This window comes from Bos javanicus, chromosome 14 (genome assembly GCF_032452875.1).
Source record: "Bos javanicus breed banteng chromosome 14, ARS-OSU_banteng_1.0, whole genome shotgun sequence".
In the NCBI taxonomy this organism is placed as follows: domain Eukaryota; kingdom Metazoa; phylum Chordata; class Mammalia; order Artiodactyla; family Bovidae; genus Bos; species Bos javanicus.
The window spans coordinates 59762307-59777143 of NC_083881.1; the positions used below are offsets into that span (position 1 = coordinate 59762307).

Below are 14837 nucleotides of genomic sequence, written 5' to 3' on the forward strand. Positions count from 1 at the left end.
TCTAAACAATATTTTACTTAATTTCCTCCTGACAATAAAAGTTTGTTTCCTACTATTTCCTCCTTTTTCTTGCCTTTTAAAAACAGAGCTACAGATAAAGTAAGAGGATGATAATAGTCCAGCCAAATAGCAACACTGAACAAAATCAGGGTCACAGTCATAAATAAATCTTCCCCTTAACATACTCACTGTTAATACTTATTAATGATGAACAAAGTCAATGAGCTTAGCTATAAATGCTCCCTCAGATCCAGCAGCTCTACAGATTCTCAAAAAACCTATCATTTCTTCCTAAGACATTTCCTTCTCTCTTTATCCTTTCCCACGGTTGTTACCCGGAATTTTTTTCCTTTCCTCAAATGAAAATTTCATCTTTCAGAAATAAAGCAATGGGAGACCTGACAGTATTTTAATTTTGATCTGCCCAGTTTTATATCCAGATGATATATACTCAAGAATAGAATTTTGAGATTCGTTGCCTCTCTAAATGAGGTGTTAGCTTAGATTTACATTTCCAGGGATTTTTCTTTGTTGCTGTCATATTACTGAGATAGATGATCACTCTAGCAACAAAGGTATAATCACCAGAGAAGAAAGATCAATGTGATTCAGAGAAATTTGGGGAAACTTCATGTTTCACAAAAGCGATAGGATTTGAGCTAGATCTGAAGAGTAAAACTGGGAGTAATGGGATCTGGTGTTCACGTAAGAGTGATACACGGTGAGGCTGAGTTTCCCATTATGGTTTAAGATGAAGAGATATGGGAAGATGCCAGGGAGGACAGTAAAAGCATAAAGATAAAACCATTTACATCTGGGATGGCAAAATAGATTTCACACTTCTGTCAACTTAAGTCAGTTCAAATAGCTGCCAAGAACCAATATCTGGTCTCAATAAAGAACTGGGCTGTGATCGTTTAACATCAGTGGTGCATATGGGAAGAGAACACAGCATGCCACCTACCACTGACATTTGTCATTCATATTGGATGGATCTATTGAGGTCGTTGATGTTGTTGTTCAGTCACTAAGTCATGTCTGACTCTGCAACCCCATGGACTGCAGCACACTGGGCTTCCCTGTCCTTCACTACCTCCTGGAGTTGCTCAAACTCACATCCATTGAGTTGGTGATGCTATCTAACCATCCATTCCTCTGCTGCCTCTTCTCCTTTTGCCTTCAGTCTTTCCCAGCTTCAGGGTCTTCTCCAATGAGTTGACTCTTCACATCAGGTGGCTAAAGGATAGGAACATCAGCTTCAGCATTAGCCCTTCCATTGAATATTCAAGGTTCATTTCCTTTAGGATAAAATTGTTTGATCCCCATGCTGTTCAAGGGACTCACAAGAGTCTTCTCCAGCACCACTGTTCGAAAGCATCAATTATTTGGCACTCAGCCTTCTTTACAGTCCAATTCTCACATCTGTGCATGACTACTGGAAAAACCATAGCTTTGACTATATGGACTTTTGTTAGCAAACTGATGTCTCTGTTTTTTAATATGCTGTCTAGATTTGTCATAGCCTTCCTTCCAAGGAGCAAATATCTTTTTATTTCATGACTGCAGTCACCATCCACAGTGATTTTGGAGCCCAAGAAAAGAAAAGCTGTCACTGCTCCCACCTTTCCCACTTCTATTTGCCATGAAGTGATGGAACTTGATGTCATGATCTTAATTTTTTTAATGTCGAGTTTCAAGCCAGTTTTTTTTTTTTTTTCACTCTCCTCTTTCACTCTCATCAGGAGGCTTTTAAGTTAACCAGGCTTTAATATCTTGGTAAGAATAATCTTAAAAAAATTAAACTTGATTCCTTGTAAGGCATTTGTTAATTTTATTTGATTATTAAAGGCAAGAATTAGTCAAAGATAACTTTTGGTGGAGGGTAAAGAACCCTTAACAAGAGCCTATACAAAATGACCCCTGTCATACTAGAAAAGTCGTTCTTGTAGAACATTCGTGAAAAAAGATAAAAAATTTGTGGAGAGAGGGCACAGACTGGCATACTCTGTTAAAATATTCATGTTGATAAACATTCATTTGTTTAGATTTAATATAAAGCATAGAAAATAGATTGTAGAAATAGGAAGGAAGCTGTGCCCCTAAGGTAAAATGCAGTTTTATAGTTATGAAAATTTAATTTGACTGCGTTCCCAATAATTGCTCATATTTGTAGCAGCAGCATGCCAGCAAGATAACGGTCAATCAAACGGACATCACCCTGTAAATGCTCTTTAAAAGCCTGTGCTGTGTTTCCTGGTGGGAGAATGGCAATGCTTCCAATTGTTAAAAGATGCCCAGCTGAAAAGCAGAATAAGAAATTGGACAGTAGGAAATCTTTATATATTGCCATTTCCCTCCCTCTCTCAAATTAAATTCCCGTTGGGAGCTGGAACAATTTTTTTTCTTCCTGAAAATGGAAAATCTGTCACATCATAAACCAAACCCTGAACATAGAATGTGTGAGGTTCTCTTTTTAAAATTCTGTTTGTGGTCAAGAAAAATTAGGATATGTTACGAATATGGGCTGGGCAAATATTTCTCTCATAGGTGAGTAAAGGACAGTATTAGATCCCTCAATGTATGAAAAATCCCCCTGGATCCTGGTGGAAGAACAGCAACAGAAAGCTTCCTCTCTGTCTCTGTCGCCCTCCATGCCTCGTCCAATTCCTCTCTTCCTTTTGTTCTCTTCCTCATTCCCTATTTCCCACACTCTTCATGACCGTTGAGAAAACGCCATTAATAACGGGTACAAAGAATCGTGCTCGGTGCATGGAGATAAACTAGGGATGACAAAATATCAACTTCCTGCTGCTCAATTGAAAGCCCTATCTGTACAACTGGTAATTACTTTTAATTTAATTAGGACTCCTGGTATTGTTTCTATCTCATAGATTACATTATAACGTGTAATGTGTTAAAGCAACAAGACAAATTGAGGCGAGAAAACACAGAAAATATTACCTTTTTTTGTCTATAAATAATACAACGGTTTAATTCTTCAAAAAGCCCTCTAGTAGCTTTACTATGGGCTAATTATTATTTTCCATAGTCCTTTGGCTTGAGCAAGCAAAAATCTTATATAATCTAGTAAAAAACTACATCTTGCGAGCCTTTGAAAAGAATTTTTGAACTCTACACTTCCTCCTTGCGTCTCTCAGGCAGAGCAAATAAATGATTTATGCTGTTGCCTGCTAACACAAAGTTCATATGACTGGAAAGAACAATCCTGGGTGCTGGAGAGACACCATGACATTGACTCTTAAATGTGGGGGCATGAGAGTGGCTCTGGAGAGGCACTGTATTTAGGCAGAAACACTGTGAGAAAAACAAGGAAGCCCAGCTGAGATCTTTGCTGACTCAAAGGTATATGAGGGCTCCATTTCTTTGTGAAAGATATATATTTTGGGTTTCTATATGGAAGTCAGTCACAAATTGTAAAGTACTAAATGACCCTCTATATAGTTAAATTGTATAATAAAGAGCATTGATTAAGACTCTGAAGATTCCTCTTTCCAAATTGTTAAACTACAGAACAGAGAGTGAAGGGAGGTGAGAGAGACAGAGAAACACAAAGCTATAAAGCCATAGAGAGAGAAAATATGGAGGCCTGTATGCAAGGGGAAGATGCCTCAGTTAGAAGAAGTTTCCCCATGCTGAACTTGCAATTGCTATCCAATTAAATGAAACAATCTGAATGAGTGGCAAGGTAAAATATGATTGTAAACTCCTCTAATAATATTTTATCTTTTCATCTTGTAAATTAGACATGGAGATTTATAAGGTGGATTTACTGGCTTAGCAAATACTTACCTGCAAATTTCACAGCACACAGAACACAAACAGACCTCCCATTCAAAAGGCTGCCCTTTTCTAAAATTATAGGTACATGTTTACAGATAATTTTAGAATTCAGATGATTTAATAATTTTAATTCAGAAGAGTAAAAAAAATTTAATTTAGATGGTTTAAAAATCATTTTGTACAATAACCTCACTTTAAATATGGTGAAACCAAATTCCCCAAAAGGAAATTAGAATATATATCCCAGTAATGCAGAACACTCTGAGGACTAAAATTCTCATTTTCAATCTAGAGATTTATTTTTCCCCCTACACAACATTGTCATCATGCACTGCAGAAAGTACAATTCAAACTAGTGAACTTCAGAGGCTTAGAAAAATTTTGAAAAATTAAATAATACCTATTTTTAGTCCTAATTTCCCTGCTATTCCAAGACATTAAAAACACTTAAGTTCACCTAGATGGCTGAGCTGATTATCAGAGTGTCTGGGTTTCTAGAACAGTGCCTCTGGCAGCCTTGTGTCCACAGTCTGGTACAGAAAGGACAGCTGTTGCCCTATTTGCAGCCCAAGAAAATAGCACTGGCAGTTGCTGCAAGATAGAAAAGTTTTGGCAAAATGGCAGGGTTCTCTTGCAAAAATAGCAAACCATCATCTGGGTAAATTCAGGAAAGTTTATGACTTCTGCCAAAGTGAAATTGTGCAGTGCTGATGGCAATACTGTGTTGGGATAGAGATCTAGATAAAGGTCAATTTAGATTTAAAGAAGATATGGAGAGTGTTGGGTGTTCACAATTGGAAACAATTCCTTAGGCCAGCTATGACATTTCTTCCATCAAACATTCAAATAATTCTTGTTAAAATAGACAACTCTAAAAAGTAATCTTTGCAAGTATAATAATATTTTCAAATAAAGTCACATCAGATCAGATCAGATCAGATCAGTCGCTCAGTTGTGTCCTACTCTTTGTGACCCCATGAATCGCAGCACGCCAGGCCTCCCTGTCCATCACCAACTCCCAGAGTTCACTCAGACTCACGTCCATCGAGTCAGTGATGTCATCCAGCCATCTCATCCTCTGTCATCCCCTTCTTCTCCTGCCCCCAATCCCTCCCAGCATCAGAGTCCTTTCCAATGAGTCAACTCTTCGCATGAGGTGACAAAGTACTGGAGTTTCAGCTTCAGCATCATTCCTTCCAAAGAAATCCCAGGGCAGATGTCCTTCAGAATGGACTGGTTGGATCTCCTTGCAGTCCAAGGGACTCTCAAGAGTCTTCTCCAACACCACAGTTCTAAAGCATCAATTCTTCAGTGCTCAGCTAGACACATACTTCTGGGCAAAGTTACATGCTGTTTTCTCAAGAGATAGGAAGGGAAGTGAGAGGAAAGGTAATGGGGAAGAGTGGCGGTTCAGTCACATATGACTGTGGCTTTTGATGTGTAGCATGGTATATGGATTGATGCCCTACAGATCTGTGGATCAAATAAATGCATGTCCCCATGATGCAGTCAGGCAGCAAAGTTGAGTAAGTAATACTGGGTGGGGAACAGGGGGGAGGAGGGTAATTATTAATTTAAAAAATTGGTTCCATAACTGGGAAAGGAGAGTCTCATAGAATATGATTCTAATAAAATCCCACAAAGCTTTATGGAACTAGAACATAACGTTGAAATACATCCTAATTTCTTCCTGTGAGATTGTGTACAAGTCATGCTAAGAATGAAAATGAAACTCTCGTAAGTTTCTTGCTAGTAGTTAGAAAGTCAGTGAGGTTTTTACCTCGCATGCACTAGGAAAAGAGCGAAATAGGTTTTCCCACCCAAAAATAAAGAGTAATATCAACCCTGGAGCAAAGCAGAGATGAGTAAAGTCACTCCAAGGAGAAAAGTGATTCACAAGTCAGGAAGACTGGACCGTATCCTGCTTGAATAAACAAGAATATCTGAAAAATAAAATATCAACTAATAAGGATTCAGTCAGCAAAGAGCACATACAAGAGGAGAATCACAGAGCAAACATTGGCTGTGCCTACTTAAGCACCGTCCAAAAGAAAGGGAGCTTTGGATGTCAGTGGGTCCTCTCCAGATGGTAACGGAAGGCCATCTCGAGCATGGGGATGAATACATGGAGTTAAAAATCGAAAGATTCAACAGATTTCAGATCCCATTTGCAGTAAACTGCTTACTCTGAAATGGATGCAACAGAAAGCCTTTTCTTTCTTTTTTTTCCTTTTTTCTATTTTAACTTTTTATTATGAAAACTTTCAAACTTACATAAAAGGGAGAAACTAGTATTGATATATGATGACCACCCGACCGCAACAGATTTTATAACTGTTTTATCATTTTTGTCATCACCAACACCTATTCCTCCTCCAATTGCAAAAATGCTTTTTCTTGATTTTTTAAATTTTAGTTTATTGTTGTTCAGTCGCTCTGTCACGTCTGACTCTTTGTGACTCCATGGACTGCAGCACCCCAGGCTTCCCTGTCCTTCACTCTCTCCCAGAGCTTTCTCAAATTCATGTCCATTGATTCGGTGATGCCATCCAACCATCTCATCCTCTGTTGTCCCCTTCTCTTGCCTTCAATCCTTCCCAGCCTCAGGGTCTTTTCCAATGAATCGGTTCTTCATATCAGGTGGCCAGAGTATTGAAGCTGCAGCTTCAGCATCAGTCCTTCCAATGAATAGTCAGGTGTGATCTCCTTTAGAATGGACTGGATTGATCTCCTTGCAGTCCAAGGGACTCTCAACAGTCTTTTCCAGCACCACAGTTCGAAGGCATCAGTTCTTCAGCTCTCAGTTTAACACTATATCTTCATCTTATTTTTCTACCCTCACCAAGTTACCTTTTGATACTCATTAGATCTGTCTTGAATGATAAACTATCCTGATATATGAAATCAAGTCTTCCCATTTGTGTGACCATTTTATTTCTTCCATTTTCTCTTTGGTCCTCATTGATCTGCTTGCTGTATGAGTGTAAGGAACTATGTGAAAGCAAGACCTACAATGGGAAAATGTGGGAGGGAAATGACAGTTTGATCTACTAAAAGTTGTGCTCTGTGGCAGTAGCCCAACCTTGTTCGTGCGTGGCTGCATGCTCAATCGCTTCAGTCGTGTCCGACTCTGTGCAACCCTACAGACTGTAGCCCGATAGGCTCTTCTGTTCATGGGATTCTCCAGGCAAGAATACTGGAGTGGATTGCCATTCCCTCCTCCAGGGGATCTTCCAGACCCAGGGATCCAACTCATGTCTCTTATATCTTCTGCATTGGCAGGTAGGGTTCTTTACCACTATCACCACCTGGGAAACCCACCTTGTCAATATATCATCACAATAATTTATATTCAAGAATCTACCATGGCTCCCTATCACCTAACATAGATGATTAGAATCTTAGTGCTGAAAATTACTTGTAATGATCTAGTAGGAACCCACTACTCAACAGAGAAACAAATTGAGGCTTAGAGAAGTGAAGTCCTTTGTCTACAATAAAGCTTTTCTCAGTCTAGAAACATAGATCAGTGTTCTTTCAGCACCGGATACTGCTGCCTTCAAAGCCTGTTTTCTGGAGTAGAACCTGAGCCAAAGTTGTGGCAAATGGGGGAGACCTAGAGAGGAGTCTTTGTATGAGATTTTAGAGGGTCACTTTGACCTTGGCTTCCAAGTCAGAAGAAAACATTTATCTTTTCTTCAGGAAACCAAAGATGCCTCTTTCCTGGGATATGTCTAATCCAAGAAGACACCCCCTCTGAAGTCAGCCCCTCACTACAACCTGCATTCATTGGATTAGTTGCCCCTAGAAACTGAGTTCAAACTTGACTATGAAACAGCACTCTGAACCAGGCAGGTGAAGCCCGGCATCTGAAGGTGACCAATTATTGCAGAGACAGGGACTGATGCATGAGCATCATATGCAGAGGCATATTTTGAGAGAAATTCAGCATGGCTGAAGCAGTAAATAATCCACCTGCAAATGCAGGAGACACAGGAGATGCAGGTTGAATCTCTGAGTCAGGAAGATTCCCTGGAGGAGGAAATGGCAATCCACTCTGTAGTCTTGCCTGAAAAATCTCATGGAGTCGGACAGGCTACAATCCATAGGGTTGCAAAGAGTCAGACATGACTAAGCACACGTGCAGCATCTTTATGGGAAAAATTAGATTTGGAGGAAAAAAACTCATCTCCTGGGGCTTAAAGCAAACGTTTTAATAAATGTGATAACTGGAACCACTGCCAAGCCTTATTTAGGAATAGGATGAACTCAAGAGTACCACCTATATGAGAAAATACAGGACCCAAAGAGATTCACTAAAAGAGTGGGATGGAATCTACCAACCAAAGGAGGAAGATGTGGATGAGGCTTTTAAACCAAACTAATAGATTGGTCTTGGGAGAGAGTATCATATAATAGAATCACAGTGCATTGCTATACATGGGTTGGCTTTAGGAAGATGACATACTTTAAGGAAAACCAAATTTCAAGCCAGAGTAATATTTAGGAATATACTGTAGATTTACCAAAATGGACATCAGTTTGTATGCAGGACTTCCAGAAATATCTGTAGTTGATGTTAAACCTCTCAGTTGGGTCTGCAACACATATGCTGAAAAGCATATGTCCCAGATTCACTCCTCATTGGATGGATATCATTGATAAGAAGCTACTAACATTCCCTGTTGCAAAGGCTGGTGCTCAGCATTCCACTGATGCTTCGTTATGGCACAGTTCTAAAGAGCCTGCAATAAGCAACAGGGAACCCCTAGCATGGCTGGGAGTCATCCTGCACCTCGGGTCACTCTTCTGCCTTCAAAGAATACTCACTCCCAAATCCACAGCTTCTTTCTCTGACCTCAGCTTCTCAACAGCAAGCACCATCTTTCCTGCTAGTCTGTATACTTTATCTGTTCTTCACTGGCCTAAATTATTTCTTCTTGATTTTATTAAATGTAGTAGTTAAATGAAAAAAATGTCATCTTTGTCATTGAATTAGTATACCCATATTAAATCCAAATAAGCTTATTAAAACTTGTCTCAAATCCTCTTTAAAAAAATATACTTCAATTTGGTAAATTGGAAAAATGCACAATATCTTAGAGTCTTATTTGTTTTCAATGAAAATGGAATGTAGACAAAACTGGAGGGGGAAAGGATCTTTAAGTCATATGGAAAATAACAGATTTTTCTTTTATTCTTTCAGTACAAAAAGATGAATAGGGCATTATTCCTGCCCTTCAGAAACATACAGTCTAATAATGAAGGGAGGGAAAAAGATTAAAAGCAGCCATAAAATTAAATATTTTGTACCTTAATTGAGTTGCTCATCATCTCTTACCAGTCAAACAAGAATAATGGCTGCTTCACTGAGTTGTTGCTAGGATTAAGGAAAATTATAGATTTGAAAATGCATGTGCCCGGCACATAGTAGATACTCAGAAAATAAGCTTTAAATACGTAAGAGGTCAAGTGTTTACTACAGTGTGATTTACCAGGGGCAATGCTAGAAGTTAAAAAAGAAGCAGGTGTATTTCCAAGTATGTTTTAGAAATTTAACTGAGACGCTTCCCTTAAATATTCATTTTGTCACCTTGTTTATTACAGCTTTCACTAGTCCTGAAGTAGTCATGAGATTAGAAATGCACTACCTTGTCTTAATTCTCTGGAACAGGTTTCATAAATGTAGAGACATATTACTTGGATAATTCTGCTACCTCACATTTCTATAAGTACATTTATAAAACTTAATTAGGAACAATATATACAGTTTGGCAGGTAGTTACTGAAACAGCTCTATAGTTTTGTGAAATATATTAGATTTGGTACACAAATAATGTAATCATTTAATGGGTCAATTTCAATTACACTTTTCTGCTCGGCACACTGGAAATCGATTTCTTTAACATGGGGACATTAGTCTTTTTCATATTCCTGCATGTATTTCAGTCCCATGAATGGAACTGAAACTAAATTTAATAAATCTTTTCTTCATTTCCAGCCAAATGTCCTCCATTTGATGGATATTAATGACAAAGCAGTTTATAACTCTCACACATGTTAAAAACTTAGGACAAAATACTTTGTTGTACATTCACAATATTTGAAAGGACTTTGAGATCCTTTGGAATACAGTTTGGAGGATGAATCAATTAAATACTTTGGTGAATCATTAAATACTGTGATAACATGTCTTAAAGGAGGGCCACGTAAGTCCGTGAGCGTCGCTCATGGATGTGAGATGAGAGCCACGTATGCTACGGCAGGCGGTTTTCCTTCGTTTCCAGCGTTCACTCCTTTGGTGGTGTGGAGGTGGCGGCGTCTTCATAATGGATCGATGCACAGCAGCACACAGGGTCTTAGGTGAATGAGCAATGATCGCTGTGAAAAAGAAAGAGAGATTTTGTTTTTTCCATTCAATTTCAACTTTTCTAAAACCAGGACACTATTCTTTCTTTCCTGCCATTGGGAGTAGGCCTTTGGATACAAATGTAATAGCTTAAAAACAGGCTACTTCATGGACTAAGTATGTGCCACTGTGTAAGTTCCACTGAGGGCCATGTTCCCAGTCACCTTTTTTAGAACACACTGGGAAGGATGCATTACTCAAGGTTCCCCATTTAACAAAAGAAAAGAAAAAAAATTGTTTACTCTGGCTTTTATTTTTCATCTTTATGAATGTGTGTGTAAGAAAAAGAAAGACTGTTTTTCCTCTCAGTCATACTCTGACATTGGAGGTAAATGTTCGTGAAAAAGCCTTGGTCCAACCCCAGGAAATCATTTGGGGGTAATTACCACTTGGCACTAAAGCGGCATTTAACAAGCTTGCCTTTTTCTGCTGAGAGATGAAATAGTCAAGCATAGCTTTCATTGAATGCCAAACTGGACTTTCCTGATTGAGAAGGTTTTTTACATTGGTCTTGGTTCAGATTAGTTGAGGTGGCAATTCAGGAGATAAGAAAAGAGACTTGGTAATTTAACAGAGTTGAGAATATTAATTCAACAATCCCAAACTGCTATTTTGCATACTTCGTGTGCTTGCCATTATATAGGAATGCCTACTCTCTCTGAAGCAGACTAAATACAACATTGAAACTAAGAAAGTTAACACATATCAATTAACTACATGTATTGGCATTTAAAGATGTCAGATACAGATGCATTTACACACACATACATGTCCTGTCTTACATGCGTGTGTGCTGTGCTGTGCTTAGCTGCTCAGTTGTGTCTGACTTCTTGTGACCCCATGGTCTGTAGCCCACCAGGCTCCGCTGTCCATGGGATTCTCCACAATACTGGAGTGGGTTGCCATGCCCTCCTCCAGAGGATCTTCCCAACCCAGGGATCGAAGCCAGGTCTTCCATATTGCAGGCGGTTTCTTTACTGTCTGAGCCACGGTGGTTTGAATTGGGAAGATTCCCTGGAGGAGGGCATGGCAACTTGCATACTGTACACTAATTTGAATACCTGAGTGTTTAGACAATTGGATTTCCCCCCAAATTAGCCTTTCAGGATACTTTTTTTTGCTATTTTGGGATGTGGCTCTTAGGATAGATAATAATAAAATAGAAATTGAGCTGAACATGTGAAAAAAAAAAAAGCAAAGAATCCTTAAATGTGGCAGGAAAAAGTAGAGTCAAAGGCCAAGGAAAGAAAATAGAAGTGGAGAGTAGATGGAAACCTGCAAAGGAAGGAAAGGTGATGGGAGGCGGCAGGAAGCGAACCAGTCAAGGTTACATGGTTTTCAAATGGACACAAAGCTCCAAAGAAATCCTGAGATTGTGTATTTCAGCAATTTTCAATCATGAGAATGGGAGGGACTGAGCCTTTGTAATATGAAGTATTCAAAATCAGATGCAGTTTAACAAGGACAATACCGTCCTTTGCTTGGTATTTATTTGCCAGGGAGAGGCTTCATAAACAACCAGGAACAATGTGTGACAGAGAAAGATCTGTGCTTATGCAAGCGCACATGCTTGTGTCTATGAGGAAATTGTTGTATCCTAGAGATTTCCTTCTTTGCATCCACAGCACCCCTCCCTTCCTATCTTCTGCATCCCAGCCAGATATGTGCCTTTTCCTTTTCCTGCTTTTTGAAAAACCAAGTTTGGGCAGCACAGCTAGTCAGTAAGCATTAATGGGTTAAGAGGGTTGGAAACTCATTTGATTTCATAGTTGACTGTTTGCATGACTACAGGTTAAGCTGTGATTAGATTTCCATTTACAGCTCCCTCATTTTCAGGCATTTAAAAATAACTCAGCCCTAAAAGTTCCCTCTAAATTGATTGAACTGAAGCTTGCCAATGAGTCATAGATAACCCTCAACCTCAAAAACACAAACAAAAAAGCAATACCAAAGTTGGGGGAAGGGTGTATATCAACCCAAAGCTAATTTTTTCCCAAGCTTTCTTATTCTGGAAAAAAAAAAAAAAAGAATCATTCTGGGAAGGCAAGCTAATAAATTTTTGTCACTTCTGTATAACTGTTTTTAAGTTATTTTCCAATCACCCAAAAAAAGGTAAAACATTCTGCCCTTGCAAAAGACAACATACACACCACACACACACACACACACACACACACATACACTTCTGTCTGCATATAAATAGATAAGAATTCAATGGCCTCTTGGAGGTTGTGTGAGACACATATTCAAAGTCAAAATGGGTATTTTGTGATGATCTGGTCTCTGAGGAAAAACCAAGTTTACAAGCCCTGATAAAATATCTTTTTCCTCCTTTCAGCCTTAAATTCAAGGCTATTCAAGACTCTTGCCAACTTGCCAATTCACTGCTGTAGAATTACCTAAGAGTGTAATTTTTTTTTTTTTTAAAGCATTCAGAAAGTGACATGGAAGTTCAGCAGGAGACCCCTGCTGGTGGTGTCTCCTTAGACCTCCAGCACAATGCAGCGATTTTTTGTTCTACCCAGGATCTTTAGAAGAGGAACTGGTCTCTTGACCCATCCTACGGCTTTCAGATTCCAATTTCCTAAAGCACTGCAGCCTCTTATTATTACATTTGAAAGATTTAAAGTATTACTTTTGCTCATGCCAAGGAATGCAATGAAAAAAAAAAAAAAAGGAATGCAATGAGGCTTTCAATAAAGTTAAGAACAATGTAAGCCACCACTGTTTACACTCATTTTTTTTTGCATATGCTGGTATTTCTGTCATTTGGGAAGGTCATGTGTTAAGTAATTTTCTGTTGTAATGAAGGGGTTGCTGCTGCTGCTGCTGCCTAAGTTGCTTCAGTTGTGTCCAACTCTGTGCGACTCTATGGATGGCAGCCCACCAGGCTCCTCTGTCCATGGGATTCCCTAGGCAAGAATACTGGAGTGGGTTGCCATTTCCTTCTCCAATGAAGGGATTAATCCTTACCAAAAATAAGATGAATAAACCTGAGAATAGTAGAAAACAATAATACAGGGATTTAGTCTGGTAAAATTTTATTAATTGGGCTTCCACTAACACATAATTTGTGATATTCTGTTCTGGGCCAGATTATAAATTAAGAAAATTCTTTCTATGCATGGGACTTCCCTGGTGGTCCAATGGTTAAATTCTGACCTCCAAATGCAGGGGCCCAAGTGTGATCCCTGGTTAGGCAACTAAGTTCTACATGCTACCGCTAGGAGTTTGCATTCCACAGCTGAAAAAAATCCCACACGCCACACCAAAGACCCAGTGCTCCCAAATAAGTAAATATTTTTAAAAAAGAAAAAAAAATCTTGCTATACAAATTACAAAAGAAACGAAGACTGGACTGGGGGAGAGGGATTCAGATCAGATCAGTCGCTAGTCGTGTCCGACTCTTTGCAACCCCATGAATCGCAGCATGCCAGGCCTCCCTGTCCATCACCAACTCCCGGAGTTCACTCAGACTCATGTCCATCAAGTCAGTGATGCCATCCAGCCATCTCATCCTCTGTTGTCCCCTTCTCCTCCTGCCCTCAATCCCTCCCAGCATCAGAGTCTTTTCCAGTGAGTCAACTCTTCACATGAGGTGGCCAAAGTACTGGAGTTTCAGCTTTAGCATCATTCCTTCCAAAGAAATCCCAGGGCTGATGTCCTTCAGAATGGACTGGTTGGATCTCCTTGCAGTCCAAGGGACTCTCAAGAGTCTTCTCCAACACCACAGTTCAAAAGCATCAATTCTTCGGCACTCAGCCTTCTTCACAGTTTAAAAACTCTCACATCCATACATGACCACTGGAAAAACCATAGCCTTGACTAGACGGACCTTTGTTGGCAAAGTAATGTCTCTGCTTTTGAATATGCTATCTAGGTTGGTCATAACTTTCCTTCCAAGGAATAAGCGTCTTTTAATTTCATGGCTGCAGTCATCATCTGCAGTGATTTTGGAGCCCCCCAAAATAAAGCCTGACACTGTTTCCACTGTTTCCCCATCTATTTCCCATGAAGTGGTGGGACCAGATGCCATGATCTTAGTTTTCTGAATGTTGAGCTTTAAGCCAACTTTTTCACTCTCCTCTTTCACTTTCATCAAGAGGCTTTTGAGTTCCTCTTCACTTTCTGCCATAAGGGTGGTGTCATCTGCATATCTGAGGTTATTGATATTTCTCCTGGCAATCTTGATTCCAGTTTGTGTTTCTTCCAGTTCAGCGTTTTTCATGATGTACTCTGCATAGAAGTTAAATAAGCAGGGTGACAATATACAGCCTTGATGAAATCCTTTTCCTATCTGGAACCAGTCTGTTGTTCCATGTCCAGTTCTAACTGTTGCTTCCTGACCTGCATACAAATTTATCAAGAGGCAGATCAAGTGGTCTGGTATTCCCATATCTTTTCAGAATTTTCCACAGTTTATTGTGATCCACACAGTCAAAGGCTTTGGCATAGTCAATAAAGCAGAAATAGATGTTTTTCTGGAACTCTCTTGCTTTTTCTATGATCCAGCGGATGTTGGCAATTTGATCTCTGGTTCCTCTGCCTTTTCTAAAACTAGCTTGAACATCAGGAAGTTCACAGTTCACATATTGGATTATTGGAGTACAAAGCATACTAAGCCTAC

General features: G+C 39.3%; 1 long non-coding RNA gene across 1 annotated transcript in view; it reads right to left on the reverse strand.

Annotated features, from left to right (window-relative positions):
• Positions 1-9587: 9587 nt before the first annotated feature.
• LOC133260233 (uncharacterized) overlaps positions 9588-14837 on the reverse strand; it is a 47979-nt gene continuing 42729 nt past the window's right edge. Inside the window, exon 3 of the long non-coding RNA XR_009740697.1 lies at positions 9588-10182. This is a non-coding gene — a long non-coding RNA (uncharacterized LOC133260233). The remainder of the gene's footprint in view (positions 10183-14837) is intronic.